This window comes from Leucopleurus acutus (assembly GCF_964270905.1).
Source record: "Leucopleurus acutus genome assembly, chromosome: X".
NCBI lineage: Eukaryota > Metazoa > Chordata > Mammalia > Artiodactyla > Delphinidae > Leucopleurus > Leucopleurus acutus.
In genome coordinates, this window is record NC_139148.1 from 93,642,034 (window position 1) to 93,658,543 (window position 16,510).

The window sequence follows — 16,510 nt, forward strand, 5'->3', positions numbered from 1 at the left end:
GGTTATTAGAATCATGGAAAACTTGAAATTTTAAAAAGAGAAACGTTGTCTCCCCTATTGACCTGCCCTCCTACCAACCTCCCTCTTAACTAGCTCTTGGGCGGGGGGATGAGGCCTCCGAAAAGGAGTCAGGTTATTGGTGGCACCTCCCCAGCAACTTTTAAGGTGAGGACGGGGGAAGAAAGCTCTGCACTGCTGCCCCCGGGGCCCACCACTCAGACTGGAGACCACTGAGTGGGTATGTGCCCAGTTTGCAAAAAGAGCCATTACGTTCAGTCAGGAAGTAGAGCCAGCCCCCAGCCTCGCCTTAGTCTGCACCTCCAGCCTTGAGACGGCTGGCTCTTCAGTTGATTGGCTCCTGCAGCACTGAGACCCAGTCTCCTCTGTTTCTGGTTTTCCCTTGCCCTGCCTATGCCGGGGATTCACTTCCATTACCCTGACAAGGCCTTTTGCGACCAGTGCATTACAGAACCAAAAGAGATTATAGGAGGGCCCTGTGTCTTTGGAGTCCTCTACAGAGGCCAAAGCATCCCGCCACCCCGGATCATGAGGTAACTGAGGTCACCAGGGTCATCTGTGCTGCCCTCCTATCGGAGCTGCAAATGGGAGAGGGGGGGATTGGAATTCACACAGCCATATGGTGGGAACACACTGAAGTTAATTCACACCTCATTTCCAGGCTGAGGCTTGACCGATCATGTGCCTGTTAGTCATTTGCTGCCTCTTGCCAACAGCTGGCAACAGTAAGGCTGTTCTGAAAGGCTCAGCCTTTTGCACCTGCTTATCCAAAAGCACACTTGGTGGTGTCCCTCCCCTCAGAACCAGTCATTGGCCCCTGGACACTCCTGCCTGAAACAGGTTCTGTCTTGACGGTCATGGTTGAAAGGCAACGGAGCTACAGCTGAAGACTCCCCTTGCTGCTGTATTCTTTCGCCAGGTTTTGAAGCCTGTTTTCTCTTGTAGATTTTTTTGGCGAGTCTCGCACTCCTTGTTTAAGAATAAAGCAAATTCTCCAAATTATGACAGATGAGGCTTGAGGTTCCGCAGCATCTTGCTTGGTTCAAATATTTCTTCTAAATCACCTTTTCCAAAGTCTTGGCCGGACAGCGGCAAGGGAGCTAAGATGTTAACGGGCATATTCGGATCCCTGGTACTAAACACACGTCGGGGTTAGGATCCATCAGGCCTTGCCATTGGTTCTCGGGTTGCTCTTCTGGGATATTTCTGCCGGGGCAGGTGATGTTAGCTGCCTCAGAAGAAAACCTTTGTGCTGTTAAGAAAAACCTGTGTTAGGAAAACTATTATTTCAGGGAGAAGATTGAATGTGAGGCCAGATGTTAGTTTTCAAATCTCAAGGAAATTCCAGCGTAAAGTCAGTTTCTGAGGGTTTGCCTTAAGTCTGCTCACCAGAAGACTGACCTATGGTCACATTTGGTACATTTGCATGGGGGTGAGCTCACTGTTTCTTTGGGTTGGGGGAGCATGCCACCCGGCTTGTGAGATCATAGTTCCCCAACCAGGGATTGAACCCATGCCCCAGCACTGAAACTGCTGAGTCCTAACCACTGGACCGCCAGGAATCCCCGTGAGTGTATATTAATGAGAAGCGTTGAAGTGGAGGGTGAGCGATACAGAGGGTGATACGAAGAAGAAGCGATGGTTCTTTCCTTAAAGCTTTCAGGAAGTTGACTTGGCCCCAGAAGACCCATGGTAATGATGGTTGAGTAGCTGCTCTACACGGCCTCTAAGATTGCAAAGGTAAAGGGTTTGCAGGGACTGGACAGGTCCCCACTGCCTCACCCTTCCTGAGGCTGCTTTCCTGTCTCGGCACTGAGGGCCTGGCCACCACCTTCCATCCCTCCTCCCCCACTCTCCTGTCTGGATGCCCTTAGCCTTTGATGTTCCTAAGGACATTGATCTTGCCATGAAGTTCCTTGGGCCCTCTGTTCTTGAGCGTGTTCCCTTGGTTTTTAGCTTGCAGAGTGAAAGGGAAGGAGACACAGAGCGGCAGGGTAACTTTTTCCATCCCAACCCTTGGTAAACTTACCCGCCCCAGAGCCTCAGAAACCTGGCTGGCTCCTCTTCCAGCTGAGTCCACGTGGTGTGATCCTCTTGGCTGCTGACCTGTTGTACGCCCCTTGGTGACAGCTCACTGTCCCCACCCCATGTCTGGAGGGACACCAAAGCCAGCCACCAGAGTCGGACTCTTCCCCATCTTTCCCTTTCTCCAAGCTCTTTTCCCCAGTACGTTTCTCCAAAAGCTCAGTGGCCAACTATAAAATTAAAAACAGGGAGGGGAAGCCTCTTTTTGAAGCAAAAATGTCTGAAGCCCTGCAGAGTGGCAAGAGGCCTTTCTCCCATTCCTCTCCATCCCGCTTTGTTTTTTCAAATAGCTCAATTCTATATTCTCTAAGTTCACCTCCACACTTGGCGTGTCCACTTGCCGCTGCAGCCGGGTCTTGTTGCTTCTTCACCCGTAACAGTTGCCATGAGCTCACTCACATCTTGGGGTTTTGATTCAGGGTAAATCCCCTACCTACAGACAAGTTCAGTTCCAAGAGCGTGTTCGTAAGTCCAATTTGTTCGTAAGTCCAACAAAGTTAGCCTAGGTACCCAACTAACACAATCGGCTATACAGTACTGTACTGTAATAGGTTTATAATACTTTTCACATAAATAATGCATAAAAACAAAAAATAAAACATTTTTAATCTTACAGGACAGTACCTTGAAAAGTACAGTAGTACAGTACAACAGCTGACATACAGGGGCTGGCATCGAGTGAACAGGCAAGAAGAGTTACTAACTGGAGGAGGGAGGGGAGGTGGGAGATGGTGGAGCTGAAGGACCATCAGCAACAGGAGATGGAGGGCAAGCTGCAGTTTCACTCACGCCTGACGTGGATGGCACAGGTTCTGGTTCCTTGCTGGATTCAATTCTATCTACCCTCTTGAAAAAACGGTCCAGTGATGTCTGGGTAGTACTGTACCAGCTACATCACTGCTGCTTTTACACTTCTTCCAGACATCCTGGGCTTGAAATAAAGATACTGTACCACTGTACTCTATACAGTACTGTACAGTAAAGTACACAAAAGCACAACCACTTGTAGAGGATGCGCGCACGTGACAGTGGACGCCAGACGTGAACTAACTTACGTGACTGGACATGTGAACGCACATTTGCATCTTTGAAAGTTCGCAACTTAAAGGTTCGTATGTAGGGGACTTACTGTGAAACAAACAGGGCAGCCAGGCTTATCCATTCACCCGGGCGATACACAGCAGAGGTTCTCTGTATGTAAGCAAGCCTGGAGCCACTCCACCCAACTGTAGCCCTCATCCTCAAAGTTCTTGGGGTAGGGCCTCTGATGACACGGTGGGTGGGGACTCAGTGTGCCGGAGGGGCTGCAGCGAGGCAGGGGAGGAGCACAATGAGAGGAGGTCTGCTGCAGCCCAGATGAGGACCCGTCCCAGCCTGGATGAGGACCCTTCCCCCTCCCATGGTTTTCCTGCAGCCACCAACCACGGGGCCTGTCACTACTGTCCGACTTCCACCAGGGGGAGCCAAGCGGGCTGGAGGGAAGGGAGACATGCTCAGGGCTCTAAACACCTGCCGGAACTCCAGGTCCCCTCTTCCCTTTTATGTCCCCAGCAGTCAGGGTGACAACGTGGTGCCCAATTCCCACTCATTCAGCAGACAGGAAAGTGCACACAGTGTAAGCGTATTCCAAGTGCTGTGCTAGATGCTAGGAACACAGAGGAAACTGCCTTGGTTCTCTACCCGAGGCACTCGTCTAGAGGGCGAAACAGGACATTACAACTTGGTGTGATAGGAACTCTGATGAGGGAAGAGCAAAGTACGCTAGGAGTACAGAAGGGGCACCTGAGTCAGTGGTGGAAGTCAGGGAAGGCTTCCTCGTGAAAATTATTTTGACTCAAAGCAGTTGATTACAAGTTGGCCAAAGGGGGACTGGGGAGAAGGGTGTTTCAGGTGAACAGAATAGCATGTGCTTACCTGGACATCCAAAAGAATGCAGCTGGTGTGTGTGTGTGTGTGTGTGTGTGTGTGTGTGTGTGTGTGTGTGTGTGTGTTTAGGGGTAAGATGGGGAGCCGCGATGAGGAACGGGGCTGGTGAGACCAGACCATGAAGGATCTTATAAGTAGAATGACCGGACGCCTATTGTCCCAGGGTACTTATTAATAGCACGCCCTTACACACTGTCCTGGTGTGGTTAACTGAGGACCCTATCATATGGTACCCTACTTGTAAGACATGCTTACGAGTGTGAACTTTATCCTAGGAGCAGAGAGAAGCCACTGAAAGTTTTAAGCAGGGTACTGACAGGATAAGATCCACACAGTTAAAATAGACTGGCAGCATGTGAAGAATGGATCAGGTGAGGGTGAGTGTGGAGGAAGGAGATCAGTTACAGGGCCGTGCAGTTGTCCAAGGGAGAGATGAGGGCAGCCAGGGCGAGAGAAGTGCTGGTAGAGAGACCAATCTGCAATATATTTGGCAGGAAAGTGCAACAGAACTTGGTGATGTTTCGATGCATGGGTTGAGGGAGGAGGGGGTCCAGGACAACTTCCATTTTTCTGGCTTGAGTGCCTGGTGGATGCTGGTACTGTGGAGGATGGGGCGTGATGCTGAAGTTCAGCTGAGGAACTGCTAAGTTTAAGGTGCCTGGGGGAGGGCCCAACGGGCAGCCGTTGCTGCCAGCGGAGAGGTTGTGCTCATCAATACATTTCTGCCCAAATGCCCTCTCCAGATAGTCATGAGGCAGTGGGGCTGTAAACCAGGCCAGCCTTAAGGATGCTGGGTGTTTGAATCCAAAGGATAAGGAAAAGTGGGGGGAAGTTGTGGGATGGGAGGAAAGCTAGGGAACGATGAAGAAAGGTAAGAAGTGTTTTAAATGCACAAGATAAAAATCTGGATTATAGGTTATCTAAAGGAGAACGATAAATAGAAGCCAACAAAGAAGACTCTAAACGAAAGAAATGTGGATATTTTAAAAATTACAGACAGTTTACAACAGCATTATAGACAAGGAGACGTGTGTAAAAAGCCTTAACCTGTAATCTGCCACCCCATGACAGTGATGATTATTTTGGTGTATTTGGGAGGTATGCATGAGTGAAGCAAGAGCAGCAACAGCAGGTTAACTAAAGAAAATCTATGGTAACAGTTTAACAGGGTCCAAGGCCAGATTTAGAAGGCTACGTCAGCAACCCAGCTAGGGAATGGCAATCAGGGACTCGCTGAAAGCGGGGGGCAAGGGCTTCAGAGCCTTGTGTCCACGCTGAACGGAATCCTTATGTTTTTCTTCTTAATTAAAATGTCTATTTTGAGATGATTATAGATTCACATGCAGCTGTGAAAAATAATTCAAAGAGATCCCATATGCCCTTTGCCCACTTTCTCCCAGTAGGCACATCTTGCAGAACTAGAGTGTAATATACAACCAGAATCAATATATTGATACAAGCAAGATACAAACAGTGCCATCACCACCAGGAGCCCTCACAGCCACTTCCCTCCCACCCCTGCCCCCTCCTTAATCCCTGGCAACTACTAATATGTTCTTCATTTCTATAATTTGGTCATTTCAAGAATGTTATATAAATAGAATCATACAGCACGTCACCTTTAGGGATAGTTATCAATAGTTTGTTCCATGGTATGTATGTACAGTTCAGCCATTCACCCATCGAAGGACATATGTATTTCCAGTTTGGGGCTGTTAAGAATAAAACTGCTATGAACATTCATGTACAGGTTTTTGTGTGAACACAAGTTTTTATTTCTCTGGGATAAATGCCCAGAAACACAGTTGCTGAGTCGTATGGTGGTTGCACGTTTAGTTTTTTTTTAGAAACTGCCAAACTGGTTTCCACAGTGGCTGCATCATTTCGCATTCCCAGCAGCAGTGTACGAATGGTCCAGTTTCTCTGCATCCTCACCAGCCTTTGGTGGTATCACCGTTTGGTTTTTGGCTTTTGTTTACACACCTCTGAGAGGTGTGTAGTGATGTCTCCTGGTTTTCATTTGCGTTTCCCTAATGGCTGATGATATTGCCCATCTTTTCTTGTGCTTATTTGCCACCCTTAGATCCTCTTTGCTGTAGTGTCTGATCAAATCTTTGTGGATCTTTTCTAAGCCTTCTGTTTCAGCTGGCTCCCTCTGACATGGCTCCAGCACAGAAAGGGGGGGATAGGGCGCCACCGCAGGACTGCCAGCTGGGGGTCGAAATACAGGTCGCCACTCAGCCTCCACTGACAACCAAGTAGGGAGCCTCCCTGTTACTGGTGGTCAGGATTGGTAGTTCCAGCCTCCACTGATACCTCCTGGCTGGGAGGGGTAGGAGTTCCTCGTTACTGCTCCCCACATGGCCTCCACTGACATCACAGGGTGGGAAGGGTGTGTCTCCGTTACTGCTGGGTGACAGAGAAAGTCTTAGCTCTCTACTAAAGCTTTTTTTTTTAATTTATTTTTGGCTGCATTGGGTCTTTGTTGCAGTGCAGCGGGCTTCTCATTGCAGTGGCTTCTCTTGTTGTGGAGCACGGGCTCTAGGCGCACGGGCTTCAGTAGTTGTGGCACATGGGCTCAGTAGTTGTAGCTCGCGGGCTCTAGAGCACAGGCTCAGTAGTTGTGGCACACAGACTTAGTTGCTCCCCGGCATGTGGGATCTTCCTGGACCAGGGTTCGAACCCATGTCCCCCGCATTGGCAGGCGGATTCTTAACTACTGTGTCACCAGGGAAGTCCTCCTAGAGCTTCTGACACCACCCAGCCAGGAAGGGAAGAGTAGTCGCATTACCGCCTTGTGGGTGTGGAAGTCGTCCGTCCCCACTGATGCCTGAGGAGGGACCACATTACCACCCAGTGAGGATGACAATCCAGCTCCCTCCTCTGCCTCCTCTCCCTCCCCATCTGGCAGGGGACTCGGGTGGGAGCTTGGGGGCCCGAAGCTGAAGTCTCTGCTCCCCCCTCGGCCTTTGCTGGTAGCGATGGGGCCACAGTTTTTCCTGTGGTGTTTAGCAACAGTAGAGAGGTTCATATCTAAAATGTTCTGTCTTCCTAGGCTGCCCCTTTCCTAGAGAGAGACAACTTTTGCTGGGGCTTTTTAATCTGCAACCATTAGCCTTTCCAGGTTGTCAGCTTCTTCAGCCCAAAGTCTGGGAAAATGAGGCAAGAAGAAAACTGAGGGAACTCACCACCATGTCGTTCCTTGAGTCCAAAAAACCCTAGCCTGCCTGCCTTCTCCACCTTTCAGAATCTCCTGTGGTTGTTTCGTACATACTCTCCAGAGTTTTCAGATGTACTTAGCAGAAGGAATCGACAAAAGCACATCTACACCATCTTCCCAGACCTCCTTTTGCTTTTGAAAAAAACACAACTTTGTATTGACGAGCAACATATCGGAAAATGTGCAATTCATAAGTTTGCAGCTCAATGAATTTTCACACACTGGACACACCTAACACCTAGATCAAAGCAACAGAACATTACCGGCACTTCATGAGTCCCCTCGTGGCCCTCCTCGGCCACACTTTCCACACTGGAGCAGCTACTGCCTCTGTGGCTCTCACCTGGCTAGCCCAGCAGAAGGGCAGCAACAGCTGGAGATCCACTCTGGCTTGTAGCTCTCTCCTGTGTTGTGTGCGTGTGTGTGTGTATGCCTCCTCACGTGCAGGCTGGTGGGGTTTTGCACACCACTCTATCCATCTGACCTCCTCGCCTGGGCACCTTAGGTTTGCAAGTTCTTCACAGACCTGAGTTCAAATTTGAGTTCCATTACTTACCCAAAGTTCAGTGTAGTGACTAAGAACATGGGCATTGGAATCAAACCTGAGTTCAAATCCCAGCTCTCCCATTTGTCGGCTGTGTGGTCCAGAAAAGGGTAATAACAGTAGGCCCTTACGTGGTGCTGTGAGGATTAAATGAAACAACTCATGAAGTGCTTAGAAAAGCACTTGACACACAAGCCAACCCTCAATCAATGTAGGTATTACCACGGTTAGTATTAGCACTTGTGTGAATCTTAAGGGATATCAATTATGTCAAGTGCCCGATACAGTTCCTGACACTCGGTAAGTGTTAGCTCTCCTCCTTCCTGCCTGCAGGGGAACACTAAGGAGTTGGTACCTATTGTAATTTTGTTCTCATGGGTCAGAGGAAAAGAGGGAAAAGCTTCAGTGGGGAAGATCCTGTGGTTTCATACATACTCTCCAGAGTTTTCAGCACACACCGTGGCTGTGCTGTGATGTCCTTCCCAGGGCCTCCTGGGAATATGCATCAGGCTCCCTTGGGACAGACTTCCTTCCCCTGCTTGGGAGCAAGGTCAGGTTCCAGTGCCTTCCTTCATGCCCCGACTCTGCACTCTTCTCAGTGAAGGCCTGGATGGAGCAGAAGGTAATGCTCGTGGGAAAGCCAGCCCCCTCTCCACAGGTTGAGGTCTGCCTGGCCCCCCAGCTCTGACACTACTGTACTTCCTTCTTAATATGGCAGAGTAAAGGCCCTGGAGAGTTCCGGGCCAGTACAACTCCATGTCCTAGCTTGGTCCCTGTGAGTCCTTTCCTTTCTCTGGCAAATGGTACTGGCCGCCATGCCCAGGCCTGCCTCGGGGAAGTCCCAAGGTGTCTCCCAGCACCCCAATCTGGGGGTTAAGGAGAGAGCTTGTCAATAAATAACCAAAATGTAGTCTGACATAACCTTCATTTCCAAACTATGTCACTACACATTTCTGTTAGGAGAGAAGGAAAGAGTATTTTGAAGTTGAACAGAGCTAGGGCATTACAACTCCCCAAAGTTTGGGGATCAGCTACTGTAATACCTGAATGTAATTTATGAACTCGTGCTCTGCCTTGTTCCAGTGCAGAGATTTGCTACAGCCTCTGGATTTATGGCGTTGCCCTTCTCTCTGCAGACAGCAGGGGGCCTCATTAGCACAAACTCAATGTCACTGACAAATATATGGGAAGGGATGTTTGCCAAGGTTCTTGAAGCAAAGTAAAACTTTAACAGAAATGTGCAAGAAAATTGGCTGTTCGGCTTAATTCCCTTAAAAAAAAAAAGGATTTTCTGAGTTAATAGGGGTTAAGGAGAACCTTCTTATTGTTCCACTCCATGTGGTTGCAAATTTATCCAAAATTCACAAGTTGTCTTCACTGCCTCAATTTGGAATTGGGATCCTGGGTAGGGCTGCCAGATTTAGAAAGTAAAAATACAGGATGTCAAATAACAACCCTTGACATTTCGTTGTTTCTTTTTTAAATAAGACTCTGAAAGATGGAGACAGGAAGGCAGAGCAGCTAGGGAGCTCAGGACCTGAGGAAAAGCATAGTGGTGAGTTCCTTGGGTTTCCTTTTTTTTTTTTTTAATAGCTTTTATGTCCCAACATTTCATTGGGTTTCTTTTTTGTCTCATATATGCTGGACTTGGTGCTGGGGAGGAAGGCAATCCAGAAGTGCCAGTGGGCACAGACAAAAAAAGCCCTTACAAAACCCAGCTCTCTCTAGGCAAAGGAACAGGAAAGAGACAGCCTGAGACAGAAAACTTTCAGATAAAAACTGCTCTACAGCAACCAAACACCACAAAGAAAAGGGAAGACCTAGTGAGACACCACAATTGCAGACCATAAGGAGGTGTCCCAACACGCCCACACACACACACACACACACACACACACACACACACACCAGGGTGGTTTCATGAAAGACCTAGCATGGGGCCGCGGTTTTCACTGCCACCAGACCATAAGGAGGTCCTTCACCCCATGGTGCCAATGGAGATACCCTCTCCCCTCCCAGTGCAGGCCTAGTGGGGAGCCTGAGCTCCCACTCCTACCTGGCCTCTGGATGTCAGTGGAGCCTGAGTGGGGACCTTGTCCTCCTTCTCCCAGCAAGATGGTGTCTGAGCAGGTTGACTAAAACAGAAGGTTTAAATGAGATCCAGAATCTCCTAATACCCCAAATGTGCAAAGTGCAATAAAAAAATGACTCATCTCTCCAAGAGCCAGGAAGATCTCAAACTGACTGAAAAGTGACCGTCAACAGACGCCAACACCAGGATGATGGAGATGTTAGAATTATCTGGTAAAGATTTTAAAGCAGCCATCATAAAAGCGCTTCTATGAGCAAATATGAACACGCTCGAAACAAATTAAAAAATAGTAAGTCTCAGCAAAGAAATAGAGACATAAAGAGACGATTGGAAATTTCAGAACTGAAAAATACCAAAACCTCAAAGGATGGGCTCAACAGCAGAGTGCAGGGGCCAGAGAGAAAGTGTCAGCGCACTCCAAGATAGAACAGTAGACATGACCCACTCTGAACATCAGAGAGAAAGTAGATGGAAATGGAAGAAAAAGAACAGAACCTTGCCGACTTGTGCGACTATAATAACGAAAACCTAACATTCATGACATTGGAGTTCTGGAAGGAAAGGAGAAAGAGGATGGGGCTAAAAAGATACTAGAAGAAATAATGGCTGTAAACTTCCTAAATTTGGCAGAAGACACACACCCACAGATTCAAGAAGCTGGGTGAACCCCAATCAGGATAAACCCCAATATAATCCACACCCAAACACATCAAAACCAAAGACAGAAAAAGTCTTAAAGACAGGGAGGGAGAATTGGGATTGACATATATACACTATTGATACTATGTATAAAATAGATAACTAATGAGAACCTACTGTATAGCACAAGGAACTCTACTCCATGCTCTGTGGTGACCTAAATGGGAAGAAAATCCAAAAAAGAGGATTATACATATATACATATACGTATAAAAATTAATTAAAAAAAATAAAACACAGGGAGGAAGAAACAACACCTTACCCATAGAGGGAAAACAATTCAAATGACAGCAGATTTCTCATCAGAAAGCAAGGGGGGCAGGAGGCAGTGCTGAAAGAAAAGGAATGTCAACCCAGAATCCAGCGCAAATATCCTTCAGGAATCAAGGTGAAGAATCAAGACGTTCTTAAATGAAGGAAAATTAAGGACAATTTGTCACCAGTAGACCTACTCTGAAAGAATGAATGACTAAAGGAAGTTCTCTAAATAGAAAGGAGTCGATTAAAGAAGGAATAGAATCACAGAACATCAGAAAAAAGGAAAGAACATGGTAAGCAAAAACATGGGTAAATACAATAGGCTTTCTTTCTCCTCTTGAGTTTTCTAAATTATGTTTGATGGTTGAAGCAAAACTGGTAACCCTGTCTGATGTGGTTCTCAATGTATGTAGAAGTGATATTTAAGACAATTATATGCTTATAAATCATACTTTAATAAAGCTAGAAAAAAATAAAAGAAAATAAGAAAACAGCCCACTATATTATAAATGATGGAGTGTAAAAGGAGATAAGATTTCTATACTTCACTCAAACTGGAAAAATGTCAATACCAGTAGGCTGTGATAAGTTACGTGCATATTATATAATGCTTAGAGCAACCACTAGAAAAGTCATGCAAAGAGATACACCCCAAAGCACTATAGATAATTAAAATAGAATTCTAAAAATGGTACAAGTAACCCACAGGAATTTGGAAAAAGAAAACAAAAAACAGAACAAACAAGAAACAAACAATAAAATGGTGGTCTCGATCTCCAGAATATATAGCAAATAATCCCATTTGATGTATATGGTTTAAATACACCAAATAAAAGTATTAGAGTTACACAGTAGATTAAAAAACATGAAAAGAATACTGGATGGATGTTAACTAGATTTATTGTGGTGATCATTCTGAAATATATACATGTAGTGAATCATATTGCTTACCTGAAACTAATATAATGTTATCTGTCAATTGTATCTGCATTTTTTAAAAGTTAAAAAAAAATACTGGATGGCCAGCTAAATTTGAATTTCAGATAGAAATGAATAATTTTTTTTTTTTTTTGGTACGCGGGCCTCTCACTGTTGTGGCTTCTCCCATTGCAGAGCACAGGCTCCGGACACGCAGGCTCAGTGGCCATGGCTCACGGGCCCAGCCGCTCCGCGGCATGTGGGATCCTCCCGGACCGGGACATGAACCCGCGTCCCCTGCAGCGGCAGGCGGACTCTCAACCACTGCGCCACCAGGGAAGCCCCAAAGTGAATAATTTTTGTAGTGTAAGTATGTCCCATGCAACTGCTATTTTAAGTTCCCCATAGCTGCTTGTTTTCTTCCCAATTTGCTCACCTCTCCTACAAAAAGCAATAGTCCGACGAAAAATAAGCAGTTTAACTCAGGTCTCTTCTCCAAGGAAACTGACTTGATTGTCTATGAGGTAGATTTCTCTCACAAGATTATTGTGTGGATTAGGCGAGCTAATGGAAGTGAAAGCCCTTAGCACCCAGGAGTTGCTCAATAAATATCGTTAACTTCTTTCCTGAATCGTCAAGGAGAACTTCCCAACATCCTGGGCCTGTCTGTGGCTCAGAGATAAAACCCAGCTGACCCTCTGAACTCTGAATGTCATTATTATTTTAGTAACGAATGCTTTTATTGAAAAGATAAAACATGGTTAACAAAAATCCAGGCAGTACAAAATTGTATACGATGAAAAGGAAGTCTCTCCTATCCCAGCCACAGTCCTCCACTTCCTCTCCCTAGAGGCAACCGCTGTTACCAATTTATGCTTCCAGAGGAGCTCTATGCATATGTATGCCTATATATAACCCTCTTTTTTCCCACCAGTGTGAACATACTAGCCGCACTGTTCTGCACCTTCACACGCTATTTTTAGCATCTAATTGCCTGGCTGCAGTGGGATACAGGCCCCGATCCTGAGGGTCCTTATGAAAAACAGCCCTTTGAAACTTGTTGCTACCGCTGTTGTAAGGATGTCGTCAAGGATGTCGTTCATTGTATCCCACAACATCCTCTCTGAGGACCCCCGGGAGGAATTCCTGTCTGATCTGAGTACTGGGAACAGTTGCCCTTCTGAGCAACGACTTTGTTTTTATCTCCTGGACATTGTGAATTGTGTAACAAGGTTTCCCCTTTCCTGTTGGCTGCTAGAAAGCTTAGAGCCAACTTTCAGGCCCACCCTTCGTGGGAGCAGAGGTTTTGATGGTATGCATTCCTACCCTTATTCTTGGCTCCACGTCCTGCCCACTCTTGTTTTTCTTTCCATCTTTAATTTATGCTGCCTTGACTTATCTTGTGTGCCCTTGTAAGCTGCTGGAAATCTTTTCTGAGAAAAGGCGAAGTTGGAATAATTAAATGACCGCCTGACTTTATTTGCTCACTCACTCACTCCGGTCCCCACCCCACACCCGCCTTAACCCCCATCGTATCCTTTCAGTGGCTTCTGGCGCTCTCCTCTGGCCTGCTTGACTCTTACTCTCCCCTCCAACCTTCTATTTAAGCTGGCTTTCATTGCACTTGGCCTTGGGGAGCCTCTCTTGCTTGTCATTGTCCCCCCCTGCCCCCATCCCTCACCATCGTCCCCACCTCCATATACGTTGTGGGCAGCCTTTCCATGCTTGATTTGATCATTCTAGGACCAAAGACTGTGGCGCCTGGCCACACATCCGAACAACTCTCCATCCGCTCCAGGTTCCAGCTTGCACCCTTGGCAGCGGGCCTGTGTTGGATGATGTCAGTGGTGTGTGCTACAAGAACAGAGCCATCACGGGCTCAGGTTACGTCTCAGGACCAACTTGGTCAAAGCTTTGAGGGAGGGTTCCATAGAAGAGAAGAATTCATTCTGAAGGGCGCTGCATCCTTGTTTCCCAGGTAAAGGGTTTGCAAGACCAGGAAGGCAGAGTGGTCTCTGGAAAAGACCGCGAAGACCGTACAGAAAAATTAGGAGTCTTGAGTTCTGTTCCCACACCTGCCACTGAATGGCTAGGCAATGTCGGACAAGTCCTGTCTCCTCCCTGGACCCTGGTCTTTGAATTCATAAAGATAGAAAGATTAGATGATCTCTAAGGTCCCTTCCAGCTTTAACAGTTCATAGTTTCATGCTTGGTACTGCTCTTTTTAGGGCCTCTACACACGCCTCCTGCCCCGGGGTGTTTCCCAGCCTCTGTTAGCCACCCCACAGATCTAAGCAGGTTGACTGATTCCGCTCCCACCGGAGGGTGTGCTCACTCCACTCATCTGCTGCAGGTCTGCCTGTCCTGGCCTTGCTACTGAGACACTTCTACTCCTCGGCCACAGAAAAGCGGTTCCGGCAATTGCCAATCATCTAAACTGGCAGAGATGCTCCTATAGACCATAATAGTCTGAATTCAAGTTGAAAAGCATAGTAAGTTCAAGGGAGACGCAGCTAGAAGGTCTGATGGGTCCACTGCTTAGCTAGTTGTGTTTTTCTTTCTACGCCTCTGCAGTATTGTCCGTTTCACACTGCAGTGCTGCGGCGGGTAGATGGTCTGGATCATAATGAATGGTATTAATTAGCACAGTGATCATTCCCATCGGAGCTCAAAGTGCTCAGAAGTTAATCGTTACTTTTTCCATGGAGTAGAAATACATATTTATTAAATTTAGAAATCCTTCAAACACACAGAAAAATACAGAAACAATAATAGCTGATTTGAATAGTTCATACTTGAGTGCAGTAATGTACTAGGCCTGTTCAAAGTACTTTTGGTACATTAACCCATTCTTCACAACAACCCAGTGAAGGTGGTACCGTAGCCACAAGTCAGATTTAACAAATGTTCACTTTTTGCCATACTTACCTGAAATCTTTTAAACAAGCAAACAAAAAAGAAATACAACATGGCAGAACAGTTAACATTCTCCCTACCCTGTTCCTCTTCTACCCTCCCCATTGACAACCATTATTCTGAAGTTGGTGGTTGGTGAGGTAGGGTCTTTGCTAGCTGTGTTTCACAGTTTTACTACATGGTGTATATCTATAAACATTCTGTAGTATTGATTCCCGGTTTTTTATTTTACATTAAGTGGAGTCATGATGTACATTTCCTTTGGAAACTTGAGTGGTTAATTTTGTATCTTGCTCTAGTGAATGGCCTCATTCAAGCAGTTTCCAGATCAAAAAATGTCAAGCGTTAGGGCCCATCTAGACCTGCCTTAACAGAGAGCTCCCAATTCCCTCACAGCCTTGGGCTTCAAGAGGTCTTCCCATCAGCCTTCCATGGACCAGCTTTATGTCCCTTCCAACAGAGCCAAGCTATCTCCTATCAGGCCGCCAGCCAGGAATTTCCTCAACATCAAGCTGCCCCCCTACAAAATCCCCTGTATCTTTACTCGCCACCTTAACTTTCTTCATCCAATTTCACCAATCCCCAGAGCTTCAGTGATTACCCATTGAATGACTGGCTCACAAAACTGTATACAACCCAGATTTTCTCCCAATCTCCAGGCCTATATCTCCACCTGCTGAACTGGACACTCTGTCTGGATGTCTTAAAGGCACCTCCGATTCAACTTGCCTCAAGGCGAACTTATTTCCACCCTCCTCTCTAAAACAAAACACAACTCTTGAAAGAATTGTCGGCACACATGGGTTCAATGTCTTGCTTCCCATTCGCTCTTCTTTTTGAATCCATTCATTCTTCAACCCTTTCCCATCTAGCTTCCAGCCCTACCACTTCACCAAAACTGTTCTTTTCAAGGTTCCTGGTTCTCTCCAAGTTACCAACTCCAGTGATCAGTTGTCTGTCCTCAACTTATTAGGCCCCTTAGCGCCAGTTGTCCCACTGATCACTTACTCCTTGTTGATATTCTTTCTTCACGTCGTTTTGGGGGCCCCTCCACACTTTCCTGGTTTCCCTACCTCACTGGTTGCTCCTTTTCGATCTGCTTTGCCAGGCCCTTCTCATCTTTGTGCTCGCTAAACATTGGGGTGCCTAGAGCTCAGCCCTCAGGTCCTCCTCCTCTCTCCCTGCTTTCAGTCTGACAGGGAGCTCATTCAGTCTCATTACTGATGAACCCCAAATCTGCAGCCACACTCCACACCTCCTCTCTGAACTCCAGACTCATACAGCCAAGCACTTACAAGGCGTTTCGGAGGTCTCACAGCCCCAGCGAGTGTGGTCAAAACTGAGCTCAAGTCACTGCCCAAATCAGATTTCCCCACTTCAGGAAATGGCCCTAAGCAGAAACCTAGAAGTCACACTTGACATCTTCTACCTGACCTCCCATGTCCTATCCATTGCCAGGTCCTGCCAATTCTGCTTCCTAAACCTAGCCTTGTCCCCACCACGTCTCAACACCTCTATAGCTTTCACCCCAGACTGGGCCACCATATTCTCTTTCTTGGACTTGTAATTGTTTTCTCTGCCTCTGCTCTTGTCCTCCTGTAATCCATTCTCCATACATATAGCAGATATATCTATACCTCTATCTCCATCTCTATCTATCTGTATAAATTTTGATATTTAAAAACTGCTGCTGTGGACAATGGGCAGATACTAAAGGATCTGGAGTAGGCAAGTTGATATATTTGACTTACATATATATTCGATGTATCATAATCTTTGATTGATCATACATATGTGTATATATGTGAGAAAGCATATATAACAAGTCCCCTAT